We start from the raw sequence: 13,877 nt of genomic DNA, 5'->3' as shown, positions 1-13,877 counted from the left end.
GCCTGGGGGTTGGGGGGGAATAAATAAATAAATAAAAAGATAAATGGTCAAAGGATATGAAGAGAGTTTTCAGATGAAGAAATTAGAGCTATATATAGGTATATAAAAATACTCTAAAATCACTATTTATTAGAGAAAAAGTAAACTCTGAGGTGCTACCTCAATCAGATTGGCTAAAATGGCAGAAAAGGAATATTATAATGCAGTAGTGGATATAGGAAAAATTGGGACACTAATGCTTGTTGGTGGATCTGATCCAACTAATCCAACCATTCAGGAGAACAATTTGGAACTATGCCCTGTGTATGCCCTTTAATCTAGCAATGCTACTATTAGTCTATATCTCAAAGAAATTAAAAAAAAAAAACAAAGGAAATGATCTATTTGTACAAAAATATTTGTAGCAACTCTTTTTGTGGTGACAAAGAATCAGAAATTAGGGGGATAGGGGCAGCTAGGTGGCGCAGTGGATAGAGCACCAGCCCTGAATTCAGGAGGACCCTAGTTCAGATCTGGTCTCAGACACTTAACACTTCCTAGCTGTGTGACCCTGGGCAAGTCACTTAACCCCAGCCTTAGGGGAAAAAAAAAAAAGAAAGAAAGAAATGTCATCAGAAATTAAGGGGACACCCATCAACTGGAGAACAGTTGAACAAGTTGTGGGATGTGGTTGTTAATAGAATATTTTTGTGCGTAAGAAATGAAGAACGGGCTGATTTCAGAAAAATCTGGAAAGATTTATGTGAACTGATGCAAAATGAAGTGAGCAGAACATTGTATACCCTAACAACAATATCATGAAATCAATTGTGAATCTCTTAGCTCTTCTCAGCAACCCAATAATCCAAGATAATTCCAAAGGATTCATGATGAAAAATGCTGGAGAGAACTGAAGTTTAAAAGCAGATTGAAGCAAGCTATTTTTCACTATCTTATTTTCTCATGCTTTTTTTCCTTTTGGTCTGTTTCTTTTTTTATAACATGACTGATATGAAAATATGTTTTACATGATCTCACATATATAATATATATGAGATTGTTTAATGTCTTAGGGAGGAGAAAGATGAAAGCGGAAGGGAGAATATTTGGAACTCAGAATTTAATAAATAAGTATTAAAATTGTTTTTACATATAATTGGGAAAAATAAGATTTTTTTTTTAATGAAAGAGAAAATAATCAAAGGTACTACTATTAAGAGGAATTGGGAAATGCTTTCTATAAAAAGTGGACAGAACTGAAAGGGAGCCAGAGGGCAAGAGATAAGGAAGGAGCCATTCCAGGGAAGAGAGATAGCCAACAAAAATGCCTAGAGTTGAGAGACAGAGTGTCTTAGCAGTGGAAGCACAAGGAGGCAAAGAGTACATGGGAGGTATAAGGCATGAGAAGACTAGAAATGGAGGAGAAGGCAAGTTATAAGGGAATTTGAACACCAAATAAAAGTCTTTAATCTTGGAGCTGGTAGAGAGCCACTGAAGTTTACTGAGAAGGGAAGTGACATGGTCAGTCTATATAGTAAAGATTGCTTTAGTTGCTGAGTGGAGTTTGGACTGGAGTGGGGAGAATACGGAGTTCCAGAGACCAACCAGTAGGCTATTGCACTGGGCCAGGCACAAGACCTGCCCCAGAACATAGGAGAAGGACCCTTCATTATGTGAGAAGAAGGCCATGATGGCAGAAAGCATCTGGGTGAGGGATGAGAAGGGGAAAAGAGGGAGCCCTCAAAAATGGCCTCCATCTTTTTTCCAGTAAAGCACAAGGCAAACGTATCAGCTGAGAAGATGAGGGAGTGGGGGAAGCAGCCATGGGAAGTTGGAGGAAGGATGAAGAGGTTTGGAGAGTGGGCTAGTAAATAGATAATGAAGACATAGTAGGATTGCCCAGAAGCAGGAAGGGTCCTGTTGAAGGTGTGTGACGTTTCTGTAGTGGCCAGGTCATGATTTTTCCAATTTTGTTTGGCAGTCAAGGATCAAAGGCAATGGTGGGGATGATCCCAAGCTGAGACTTAGTAGGGAATACTCAGTAATAAGATAAAAGGACAGAAGAGGAAGAGGTCTTGTGATAGAGAGAGCCATCTGCACCAGAGAAGACTAATAAAATTTGTGTCAAGGCATTGGAAAGGTGAAATGACAATGAATTGTGATTAGAGGAGGGCAGAGTTCTTGAACATGGAAGTGGTCCATTTTGAAATGATGGCAAAGTTTTTGTGCATAGCTGTGGCAGGGTGGAAAAATAATCATGGGAAATGAGTAACATTGAGGAATTGTGAAGTTAGATAGTGGATGGGGAGTCAAAATGTATGCTGAAGTCCCCTTGTATGAGGGCAGGAGTTGGGGAGGAGAGAAATATTAGGAGCCAGACACTGAATTCATGGAGGAAAAAAGAAAAGCCTTGGAGATCTGTACACAAGGGCTACCCAAATTCTGACTGGGCCAGACATATGGGTTAAGTGAAGATCAAAGGGAGAGAGAGTAGTGATTATCTGGGCTGGAGGGAGAACTTAGAAATGGCAGTGAGGAGCAAGGGATATTCCATCTTCCCCACCTCAATCAGGGAATCAGAGAAATGAGTCAGAGGACAAGGAGTGCTGGAAGGGGAGATCAAGGAGGCCGTCATCAGGAGGAAGGCAGGGAGTGCCAGATGATGAAAAGAGATTTAAGATAGAAGCAAATTTATTACTTATGATGCAAGCGTTCCAGAGGGCACACTGTTCTAATTTTGTTGGAAATTAACTGTATATTTAGTTTTCATGTGTTTTTTTTTTTTTAGTTAATTGGGGTCACACAGCTAGGGAGTATCTGGAGTCACATTTGAATTAAGACCTTCTGACTCCATGGTTATTGCTTTATCCACTATCAGGGCTTCTTAAACTTTTTTTCATTTGCGAACCCTTTTCACCAGAGAAATTTTACATAACCCCAGATGTATATAGACACATACACACTCATATACACACACATATGTATGTGTGTGTCTATCTATCTATCTATCTATCTATCTATCTATCTATCTATCTATATACATTCCTATGTTTAGTGGGAATATATATTATATATATATATATATATATATATATATATATATATGTATATGTATATACACACACACACACACACACACACACACACACACACACACACATATATATATATATATATATATATATATATAAATAAGTTTACAAATCAAACATTTACTGATAATAAATCACAATTTCACATGCATTTATTGTGAGACGCTCCTTTGTGGTCATGACCCAGGTTTGAGAAGTTGGGTACCCCCAGTTACCCCCATGTACTTTTATTCTTTTCTAATTTCCTCTTTAAAATTCAAAATTCAGTCCAAGCTTATTCCATAGACTATAGGAAGCTCACACTGTAATGGTCAGTTTTTCAGTCTTGTTCTGGTTGAGGGCTTTTTTTGGCCTGTCCCTAAAATAGGATGCAAAAGCTTCCTTTACTGATTTTTTTTTTTTTTTGGCTGAGATATTGGGGTTAAGTGACTTGCCCAGGGTCACACAGCTAGGAAGTGTTAAATATCTGAAATCAGATTTGAACTCAGGTCCTCCTGATTTCAAGGCTAGTACTTTATTCACTGCACCACCTAACTGCCCCTCCTCTACTGATCTTAAGCACCTTCTCTGTAACTTGGAGACTTAGAGAATTACCTAAAGCATTGAAAGGTTCGGTGACCTGTCAGGTTCAGAAGCTAGAACTTGAATCCAGAGCTTCCTACCTCTCAGACTGGCTTTCTGTTCACTAAAGCCTATTGCCTCTCATACTAAAAACTAATGGCAGAATGTGAAGCATCAGGGAGTGAATTGATTTGTTGAAGTGTATGCAACAAGTCACCTTAATCTACAAGTATTTTTCTTATTCGTCAGATAACTCAGCCTTACTTTGGAATTTAAACATGATTGGCCAAAAACCTGGCTAATAGGAGGCAGGATTTGAACCCAGGACAGTTTTTGACAGGTAGAGATTGGGGAATGGGCTTTAGAGTTTTCAAGGTTGTCATCTAGTTCAAAATCTGCCTGAAAAAAAAAAAACAAAAAAAAAAAAAACGAAACTCTCTAGCCTTCTGCTTAAACACATCCAGCAAGGGGGTGCTCACTACTTTTCAAAGACAGCCAATCCCATTATTGTACAGCTCTCATTGTAAGGATGGTCTTCATTATCCTGAATAAAAATCATGGGCTCCTATAATGGCTACAAATTTGGTTTTGTCCTCTGAAAGAAAAGAGAAAGGAAAGAAACAAGCATTTATTTAAAAAAAAATTTATGGCAGAAATTAGATATGGATCCACACTTAACACCATACACCAAGATAAAATCAAAATGGGTCCATGACTTAGGCATAAAGAATGAGATCATAAATAGATTAGAGGAACAGAGGATAGTCTACCTCTCAGACCTGTAGAGGAGGAAGGAATTTGTGACCAGAGGAGAATTAGAGATCATTATTGATCACAAAATAGAAGATTTTGATTACATCAAACTAAAAAGTTTCTGTACAAACAAAACTAATGCAAACAAGATTAGAAGGGAAGTAACAAATTGGGAAAATATTTTTAAAATTAAAGGTTCTGACAAAGGTTTCATTTCCAAAATATATAGAGAACTGACCCTGATTTATAAGAAATCGAACCATTCTCCAATTGATAAATGGTCAAAGGATATGAACAGACAATTCTCAGATGATGAAATTGAAACTATTTCCACTCATATGAAAGAGTGTTCCAAATCAGTATTGATCAGAGAAATGCAAATTAAGACAACTCTGAGATACCACTACACACCTGTCAGATTGTCTAAGATGACAGGAACAAATAACGATGAATGTTGGAGGGGATGTGGGAAAACTGGGACACTAATACATTGTTGGTGGAGTTGTGAAAGAATCTGGCCATTCTGGAGAGCAATCTGGAACTATGCCCCAAAAGTTATCAAACTGTGCATACCTTTTGATCCAGCAGTGCTACTCCTGGGCTTATATCCCAAAGAAATACTAAAGAGGGGAAAGAGACCTGTATGTGCCAAAATGTTTGTGGCAGCTCTTTTCATAGTGGCTAGAAACTGCAAGATGAATGGATGCCATCAACTGGAGAATGGTTGGGTAAATTATGGTATATGAAGGTTATGGAATATTATTGCTCTGTAAGAAATGACCAGCAGGAGAAATACAGAGAGATTTGGAGAGACTTACATCAACTGATGCTGAGCGAAATGAGCAGAACCAGAGATCACTATACACTTCAACAACAATACTGTATGAAGATATATTCTGATGGAAGTGGAAATCTTCAACATAAAGAAGATCCAACTCACTTCCAGCTGATCAATGATGGACAGAAACAACTACACCCAGAGAAGGAACACTGGGAAGTGAATGTAAATTGTTAGCACTTCTGTCTATCTACCCAGGTTACTTATACCTTCGGAAGCTAATAATTAACGTCCAACAAGAAAATTGGATTTACACACATATATTGTATCTAGGTTATACTGTAACACATGTAAAATGTATGGGATTGCCTGTCATCGGGGGGAGGGAGTAGAGGGAGGGAGGGGAAAATTGGAAAAATGAATACAAGGGATAATGTTATAAAAATTATTCATGCATATATACTGTCAAAAATTTATAATTATAAAATTTAAAAAAAAAGAAATTCCAAAAAAAATTTTTTTTTTGTTGTTGTAGCTTTTTATTGACAGAACACATGCGTGGATAATTTCTACAACATTATCCCTTGCACTCACTTGTGTTCCAACTTTTCCCTTCCCTCCTTCCACCCCCTCCCCTAGATATCAAGTAGTCTTATACATGCTAATTATGTTATAGTATATCTTAGATACAATATATATGTGCAGAACTGAACAGTTCTCTTGTTGCACAGGGAGAATTGGATTCAGAAGGTAAAAATAACCTGGGAAGAAAAACAAAGATGCAAGTGGTCCACATTCATTTCCCAGTGTTCCTTCTCTGGGTGTAGCTGATTCTGTCCATTATTGATCAATTGGAACTGGATTAGCTCTTCTCTATGCTGAAGATATCCACTTCTATCAGAATACATCCTCATATAGTATTGTTGTTGAAGTGTATAGTGATCTCTTGGTCCTGCTCATTTCACTCAGCATCAGTTCATGTAAGTCTCTCCAGGCCTTTCTGAAATCATCCTGCTGGTCATTTCTTACAGAACAATATTCCATAATATTCATACACCACAATTTATTCAGCCATTCTCTAACTGATGGGCATCCACTCAGGTTCCAAAGAGGGCTGCCACAAACATTTTTGCACATAAAGGTCCCTTTCCCTTCTTTAAAATCTCTTTGGGATTTAAGCTCAGTAGTAGCACTGTTGGATCAAAGGGTATGCACAGTTTGATAACTTTTGAGCATAGTTCCAAACTGCTCTCCAGAATGATTGAATCAGTTCACGACTCCACCAACAATGTATCAGTGTCCCAGTTTTCCCCCATCCCTTCCAACATTCATCATTATCTTTTCCTGTCATCTTAGCCAATCTGACAGGTGTGTAGTGGTATGTCAGAATTGTCTTAATTTGCATTTCTCTGATCAATAATGATTTGGAACACTCTTTCATATGAGTGGGAATAGTTTTAATTTCATCATCTGAAAATTGTCCGTTCATATATAACTTTGATCATTTATCAATTGGAGAATGGCTGAAACAAGCATTTATTAAGTGCCTACTGTTTGCCATGCACTGTGCTAAATAAACACTTTCCAAATATCTTATTTGATCTTCACAATAATCCTGGGAGATAGGATTTAGTACTATCCCCATTTTATAGTTGAGGAAACTGAGGCAGGTGACTTGCTCTGAGTTATTCAGGAAGTGCCAGATCTGGATGACTCCAGGCCCACCAGAACATGCTTGATCCTTCTTTCACATGACAATCTTTCAGATATTTGGAGACAAATAATGTTTCCCCTCAGTTTCTTTCATGCTAAACTTTTCTAGGCAGAGGAAAAATGTATGGATATTTTCCGGTGCAGGATCTAATAGAAATTAGAAATGGTTCAGCATCTAATATATTGCCATAGGTTGTCCTACAATATAGTTTCCAACAAAACATAGTGGTCACTAACCCTAGATAAGAGAATTGTTCATCTTTATACCAAGATGGTTGGAAAAGCACCAGAATCAACCTGTGGTGTGTGCCCAGCAAGACTTTGAGGTGTTAGGGCAGTGAGACAAAGTTTTTATGAGGTTCTCAAAGTCCTTAATGTGGCTCCATGTATCCTAAATGTTCCATGATGGGATCAAGCATGCTTTCCTACTTGGGGAGAAGAAAACTTGTGAAAGTCTTGAAAGCACAAGCACAGAGTTAAAAAAATAATAATAATAAGTAAAAAAGACATTTTTTAAAAATAAAGATGTGAAAAAAAATTTATGGATATGATCCAATTCTTGTAGCTGAGAAAGTATGAACATATTTAATGTTTGGAGAGTCTGTAATAGCCAGGATATAGTCCTTGCAGCACTTTAAAAAATTTAATTAATATCTTTTCTTTTTTTTTCTTTTTTTTTAAATAATAAATAATTTTAAAACAAGGAGCTTCTCCCCCCCAAAAAAAAAACAAACATGCAAAGATAGTTTTCAACATTCAGCCTTGCAAAGCTTTGTGTTCCAAATTTTTCTCCTTCCCTTCCCTAGACAGCAATCTAGTATTTGTAAACATGTGCAATTCTTCTATACATAGTTCCACATTTATCATTCTCCTGCAGCACTTTGGCATCTTTTCTTGGCTCCCTAAGGTGCCTGCATCTTCCCCAGACCTGCATGTGACTGAGATTCAGCACGGATGTGGGACCGTGGGGAAGGCACATGCCATGTCCAGTTCAGTCTCTTCTTACTTTGCTCCAGGAGTGGTGACATCGAAGCAAGCGAAGCAAGCACCCTTTCTTCTCTACAATGTGTAAACCGAATTCAGAGTGGCTCCTTCTGCTTGATGAAGGAGGGCAGCCCCATGAGGTGGGGTGGAAGGATCTGACCCTGCCCTCAGTGTGTGTCCCCTGGGGCAGTAGCTACTTCCCTCCATCTCTATCTGAAAAGAGATTTATGTTGATATCTTTTGTTTGGACTAGTTTTCCCTTTCCCTCTACATTCTTCTCTTAAAAGAAAGGATTTTATTTTTAAATTTTTTTTTTAACATTTAATTTAATTATTAAGACAATCGGAGTTAAGTGACCTGCTCATGGTCACACAGCTAGATGTTAAGTGTCTGAAATCAAATTTGAACTCAGGACCTCCTGACTCTATCCACTGCACCACATAACTGCCCCCAAGGATTTTTTTTTTTTTTTTAAGCAAAAAAAAAGGAGAAAATGTGGCAAATTGAATTAACATGCAAAACACACTTCCTATCTACCCTGTACATATCTGTACGTACATTAAGGGTGTACATATATTGAATATATGTTGTCTCCAGCATTAAAATATGAGAGTCTTGAGGACAGGAGTATTTTTGCCTTTTTTTGTATCCCCATTATTTGGCACAGTACCTGACATATCAGAGAAATGTAATCGTTGTTTTTATTATTATTATTATTATTTTTAGGTTTTTTTAATTGAAGCTTTTTATTTTCAAAACATATGCAAGGATAATTTTTCAGCATTGGTCCTTGAAAAACATTGTGTTCCAATTCCCCCCCCTTTCCCCACGCCCTCCCCTAGATGGCATGTAATCCAATATATGTTAAACATGGTACAAATATGTGTTAAAACCAATTTAGATGCATAGTTTTTATTAAAACTTTTTTATTTTCAAAACATATGTATGGATAATTTTTCAACATTGATTCTTGCAAAACCTTGGGTTCCAAATTTTCCCCTCCTTTCCGCTGTCTCCTCCCCTAGATGGCAGGTAGTCTAATACATGTCATACATATTAAAATATGACATACATATTATCAAGCTGCACAAGAAAAATCAGATCAAAAACATTTCAAAAAAGAGAAAAAATAAAATTCAAGCAAACCATAATAGAAAAAGTGGGAATGTTATGTTGTGGTCCACACTAAGCTCCCACAGTCCCCTCTCTGGGTATAGATGGCTCTCTCCATCACAAGACCATTGGAACTGGCTAATCAGTGCTTGTTGATGCTGCGAATGAAGGCTTACTTCTGGCAGACGCCAAGTTTTGGGTTCGGAGAGTGAAGTGGTCAGGGGGCTCCTGGTCCTGCACTGTCTCCCCAGGGCCTGGCTGGTGGGGCAGGGTGGATCACACCTTGGCTGGAGACAGCCTTTCTGGGGTGATGCATCTGTCTGCCCACGGCACAAATTATAGGTTTCCTGGTCCAGAAATCAAATCAATCAGCCTCCCTTTCTCCGTGTCCCCAGGACCAGCCGCTTCTGGGAACAGCGGTGGCGCAAGGACAGCTTATGGGCCAACGCCTTCCTCATCTCCCGGGTAATCACCACCTGTCACTGCCCGCCTGCCGGGTGGGGTCCCATCCCAAAGTAATTTACTGAGAAACAGAAAGGCTTCCAAAAACTTGGGTGTTCCAGCGTGTCCTGCCAGGGCTTTCAGAGCTGCTCATCTCATGATCAGTGTAGTTGGAAACACTCTGCCATTCACCACCTGCCTGACCTGGAATAAAGACCCCAGATTCAAGGTGTTTCAAAATCTTGGTCACGCCATTTATGAACTACATGTAACCTTAACGCATCCCCAGGGAGCCTCCTTAATTCTTTTTTTTTTTTTAATTGAAGCTTTTTATTTTCAAAACATATGCAAGGATAATTTTTCAACATTGCAAAACCTTGTGTTCCAATTCTCCCCACCCCTCCCCTAGATGGCAAGTAATCTGGTGTAGGGTAAAAATATATGTAAATCCTATATATGTATACATGTTTATATAGTTACCTTGCCACACACACACAAAATTCAGATCAACAAGGAAAAAAAAATGAGAAAGAAAATAAAATGCAAGCAGACAACAAAAAGTAAGAAGGCTATGTCATGATCCACCCTCAGTTCCCACAGTCCTCTCTCTGGGTGCAAACAGCTCTCTCCATCACAAGTCCATTGGAACTGATTATTCTTGCATGGCCCACAGGCCTGATGCTGTGTGATCTTCCATCGAACCTTCAGTCCTATGATTCAGTGGAGATCTGTTGAGAGGCATGAGGATGGGGGGCCTTCCTCCTCCTCCTCATTCTTGTTTTCGCCTCATCCTTTCACTTTTTCCCTGCTTGGGCTTGAGAGTAGAAGGGCAGAATATACTGGATCCATATCAGTCAAACAGGCTGAGGGATGATGCTGGGGTCGAGAGCAGACAGCAGCAGTTAGTTTAGTGGAACAAGTTCTGGCTCTAGCCAAAGGCTCTGTGTTCAAGTTCTGATTCTCTGCCTTTGCTCAACACTGTGGGCAGCCCCTGATGAAAGCACTCTGGCTTTCCTCTGTCTCCTGCCTTCCACGAGGCCTTCACTGGGGCACAGGGTCTCCTAACTATCCACATTTGTGTCTATCACATGTGGTTTCAAAATACTCATCCCTGTGGCTTAGCTCGCTCTGGTTTCTCTTTTTCTTTTTAAGGACTGCCTGCTGCAGACACCTCCTCCCTTCAATTTATATTTGGTTAAAATAAGTTTCCAAGGAGAGACTGCACACTTGTGATTTGGGAGCCGGAGGCCAGCCGGTGCTGGACTTGGCTCTAACCTGGCGACCTGTGGGTCTCCCCTCTCATGAGCTGGGAGCCCAGTTTCACCCAAAGCTTGGCCAAATCCATAATGGCCAAATGAGACGTGCTGCTGGATGTGAATGTGTGGAAGAACCCTCGACTCCCAGTCCCTACATTAGAACACAAGGCATCTCTGGATCTGCAGAAACACATGGCAAATCAAACAGTACTTCAAAGAAAGGTTTTATTGTTACTATACGGCACAGTTTTAAACGCAATTCAATTCCACCAAGATTTACCAGGTGCCTACTACATGCCAGGCCCAACAGCCATATCTGGATTGTATTTTGAGTTTCTAATTCATTTTCCTACAAAATCTTATCAATCTTGAAATTCACTTCTTCTCGGCCCCCTCTGCTGTGGGGCTCTTCCTTCTCTCCCTTTAGTAGGAAAAGATAGAGAGTGACCATCTCTCCAGAGAACTCCTCCTGGATGCTTCATTTAAGGGCAGCCATCTCATAATTTTTATTTTTGGAGTCACTTAACAGTGACTTGCCCAGGATCACAGTTAGCAAGTGTCTGAGGCTGGATTTTAATTCAATTCACTCAGTCACCTAGCTGTCCTGCATTTGGAACATATTTGGTGCTTAATAAATATTTATTGACCAACTGAGAGGTTTGTTTGGTGGGCTTAGTATGTGCAGAAAACCAACTCCTTTTGATGAGTTATAAACATTCTTTTTATTTATTAACATTCATTTTAAATATAGATTTTTATTCATTTCTTTAAATATTTCTCAATTACATATAAGAAAAAAATTTTAAACCTTCTTTTTTGAAAAATTTGACTTACAAATTCTCTCCCTCCCCCCATACTTTCCCCATTCCTTGAGAAGGCAAGCAATATGATATTGATTATACATATGATATATACACATTTTCATATTAGCTATGGTATAAAACATCAACAACAATAAAAAGCAAGAAACATAAAGACAGCGAATAAGGTATGCTTCAATCTGGATGCAGAGTTCATCTGTCTCTCCTTGAGGACGGATAACATTTTTTTTTTTTAACATTGGTCCTTGGGAATTGTCTTGGTTCATTGTCTTAATCAGGGTACTGAAATCTTTCACAGTTGATTATCATTGTATTTTTGCTGTTATGGTATACAATGTTCTCTGGGTTCTGCTCACTTCACTTTGCATCAGTTCATTTAAGTCTTCCGCGGGTTTTTTCTGAAATCATTCCTCTTATTTTTTATAGCACAAATAGTATTCCACCACAATTATATATCACAACTTATTCACCTATTCTCCAATTGATGGGTATTCCTTCAATTTTCTTTCTTTTTCTTTCTTTCTTTTTTCTTTTCTTTTCTTTTTTTTTTTCTTCTTTTTCTTGCTGAGGCAATTGGGGTTAAGTGACTCACCCAGGGTCACACAGTTAGGAAGTGTTAAGTATCTGAGGTCACATTTGAACTCAGGTCCTCCCAACTTTGGAGCTGGTGCTGTATCCACTGTGCCATGTAGTTGCCTCTATTCCCTCAATTTTCAATGATTTGCCACTATGCAAAGAACTCTTATATTTTGGAACACTTAGGTCCTTTTCTTTTGATCTCTTCGGGGTACAGAGCTAGTAGTAGTATTTGTGGGCCAAAAAGTATGCAGAGTTTTTTAGGCCTTTGGGCATAGTTCCAAATTGTTTTCAGTACTGGTTGGACCAGTTCAACTGTGAACATTCTTGATTTGTATTCTTTCCATAGAGGCATTAATCTAAGGTTCTAAAAGGAAATAAATCTGTTTCTCAATGAAAAAGCTGATAGACTGTGAAGGGGGGGGGGGGGAAATAGCATACAGTGATATGAAAAGTCCTGGGCTTTAGTCCTGCTCCCATGAACAGGGAACCTGGTTCTAAAACCTTCAGCAAGTTGTCTCAGCATTGGTTTGGCTGATAGGACCCAATATAGGTAGTCTGCTCCAAAGATTGGCTAAGTAGGGAAGGAATGGTCACCCATGAAGATTCTGGCATTGTGGCAGGACTCACAACCTATGCTATTAGTCTGTGGTATTATTATTGCGGCCCAGGAGATAACCAATGGGCAAATGCTGCCCCAATCATCCTTCTTGCTTTCACTGGTACCTCTGGCCAAGGTCATTCCAAAGCTTACTGGAAAGGTTAAAGGAAGTCTTTCAGATTCATATTCCCAATGTATTGGTTGGAGATGTGAATTACCTCCTAAAAAAAATTCCCATATATGATGTCTAAGAATTGGTAGTTCAGAGGGGTCCTTGAAGGTCATCTTGGGCTATTCAGAGAGCCAGGTTAGAGTGGAATACAGCCCCTCTTTTCCCTTTGATGCCGAAATTGCTATTATTGCCCTAATGACCACTTTGTCAGCTCGTTTCCTGTTATGACAATGAGTATGTTTATGGCAGCTGTTTAGTAGACCTCATGATCCCCAAGAAATAAACTAGAAAACCACGGATCTTAGTCCCAGGCAAAAAGAGGAATGTCCCCCAGGGGGACCTATTCCCTATACTGAGGATCACAAGCCCCCATATAATCCTTGCTCCAAAACACCCCTGTAATAGGAGGGAGAAGCCAAGTTTCCAAAGAAAGTCAACATTGTATTCAGGGCAAATAAAATAAAATACAAATGACCACAAAAGGAAACCAGTTATGTCAAAATACAGTTATGTACAGTTAAAATAAAAGTTCCCAGGCCCTCAGTTGAGGGCCTGTGGTGTGCAGGGTGTAGGCTCTTCTCTCTCAGTTGGACTAAGTGCCCTTCCAGGTCCTAATTCTGAGATTATAGGGTCTCCTGGGGGTCAGAATGGAGCTCCAGAGGGCCCCCCCCACTTCCTCTGGCTACTATCTCATTTGCAAATGGAATGACACTTTCCCTAATTCTCCATTCAGGCAATGCTGGAGGGGCTGGTCTGGAGACCTTCCCTCTAGGGCAGGTGTGACATCCTGTATTGTTACCTCATGGAAATGTGGGTGAGAAGCACTTTTCAAATGTGACATGACAGGGATGCTTTTATTTCAGAAATTATTGGTATTTATAGCCGTGGGGTCTAATCTAGCTTCTTGCTTGCTCAGCTAATAAATGCATGTCTCCCTACTCCCAAGAGGAGTTTGGTTGGGTCAGAAAGAAGCATAAGCTGTACATCACTTCTTCAAAGTCTTGCATTCTGAACCAAGAACTGAATGTTAGAGATAG

At 39.3% G+C, this 13,877-nt stretch overlaps 1 pseudogene; it reads left to right on the top strand.

Moving 5' to 3' along the window:
- Positions 1 to 6,928: 6,928 nt before the first annotated feature.
- Positions 6,929 to 7,470, top strand: LOC141563742 (large ribosomal subunit protein eL34 pseudogene; annotated as a pseudogene).
- The last annotated feature ends 6,407 nt before the right edge of the window (positions 7,471 to 13,877 follow it).

The sequence above is a fragment of the Sminthopsis crassicaudata genome, chromosome 3, assembly GCF_048593235.1.
Source record: "Sminthopsis crassicaudata isolate SCR6 chromosome 3, ASM4859323v1, whole genome shotgun sequence".
Taxonomy (NCBI): Eukaryota; Metazoa; Chordata; class Mammalia; order Dasyuromorphia; family Dasyuridae; genus Sminthopsis; species Sminthopsis crassicaudata.
Note: the sequence above shows the minus strand (reverse complement) of the source record. Positions and strands in the feature narration are given on the sequence as shown.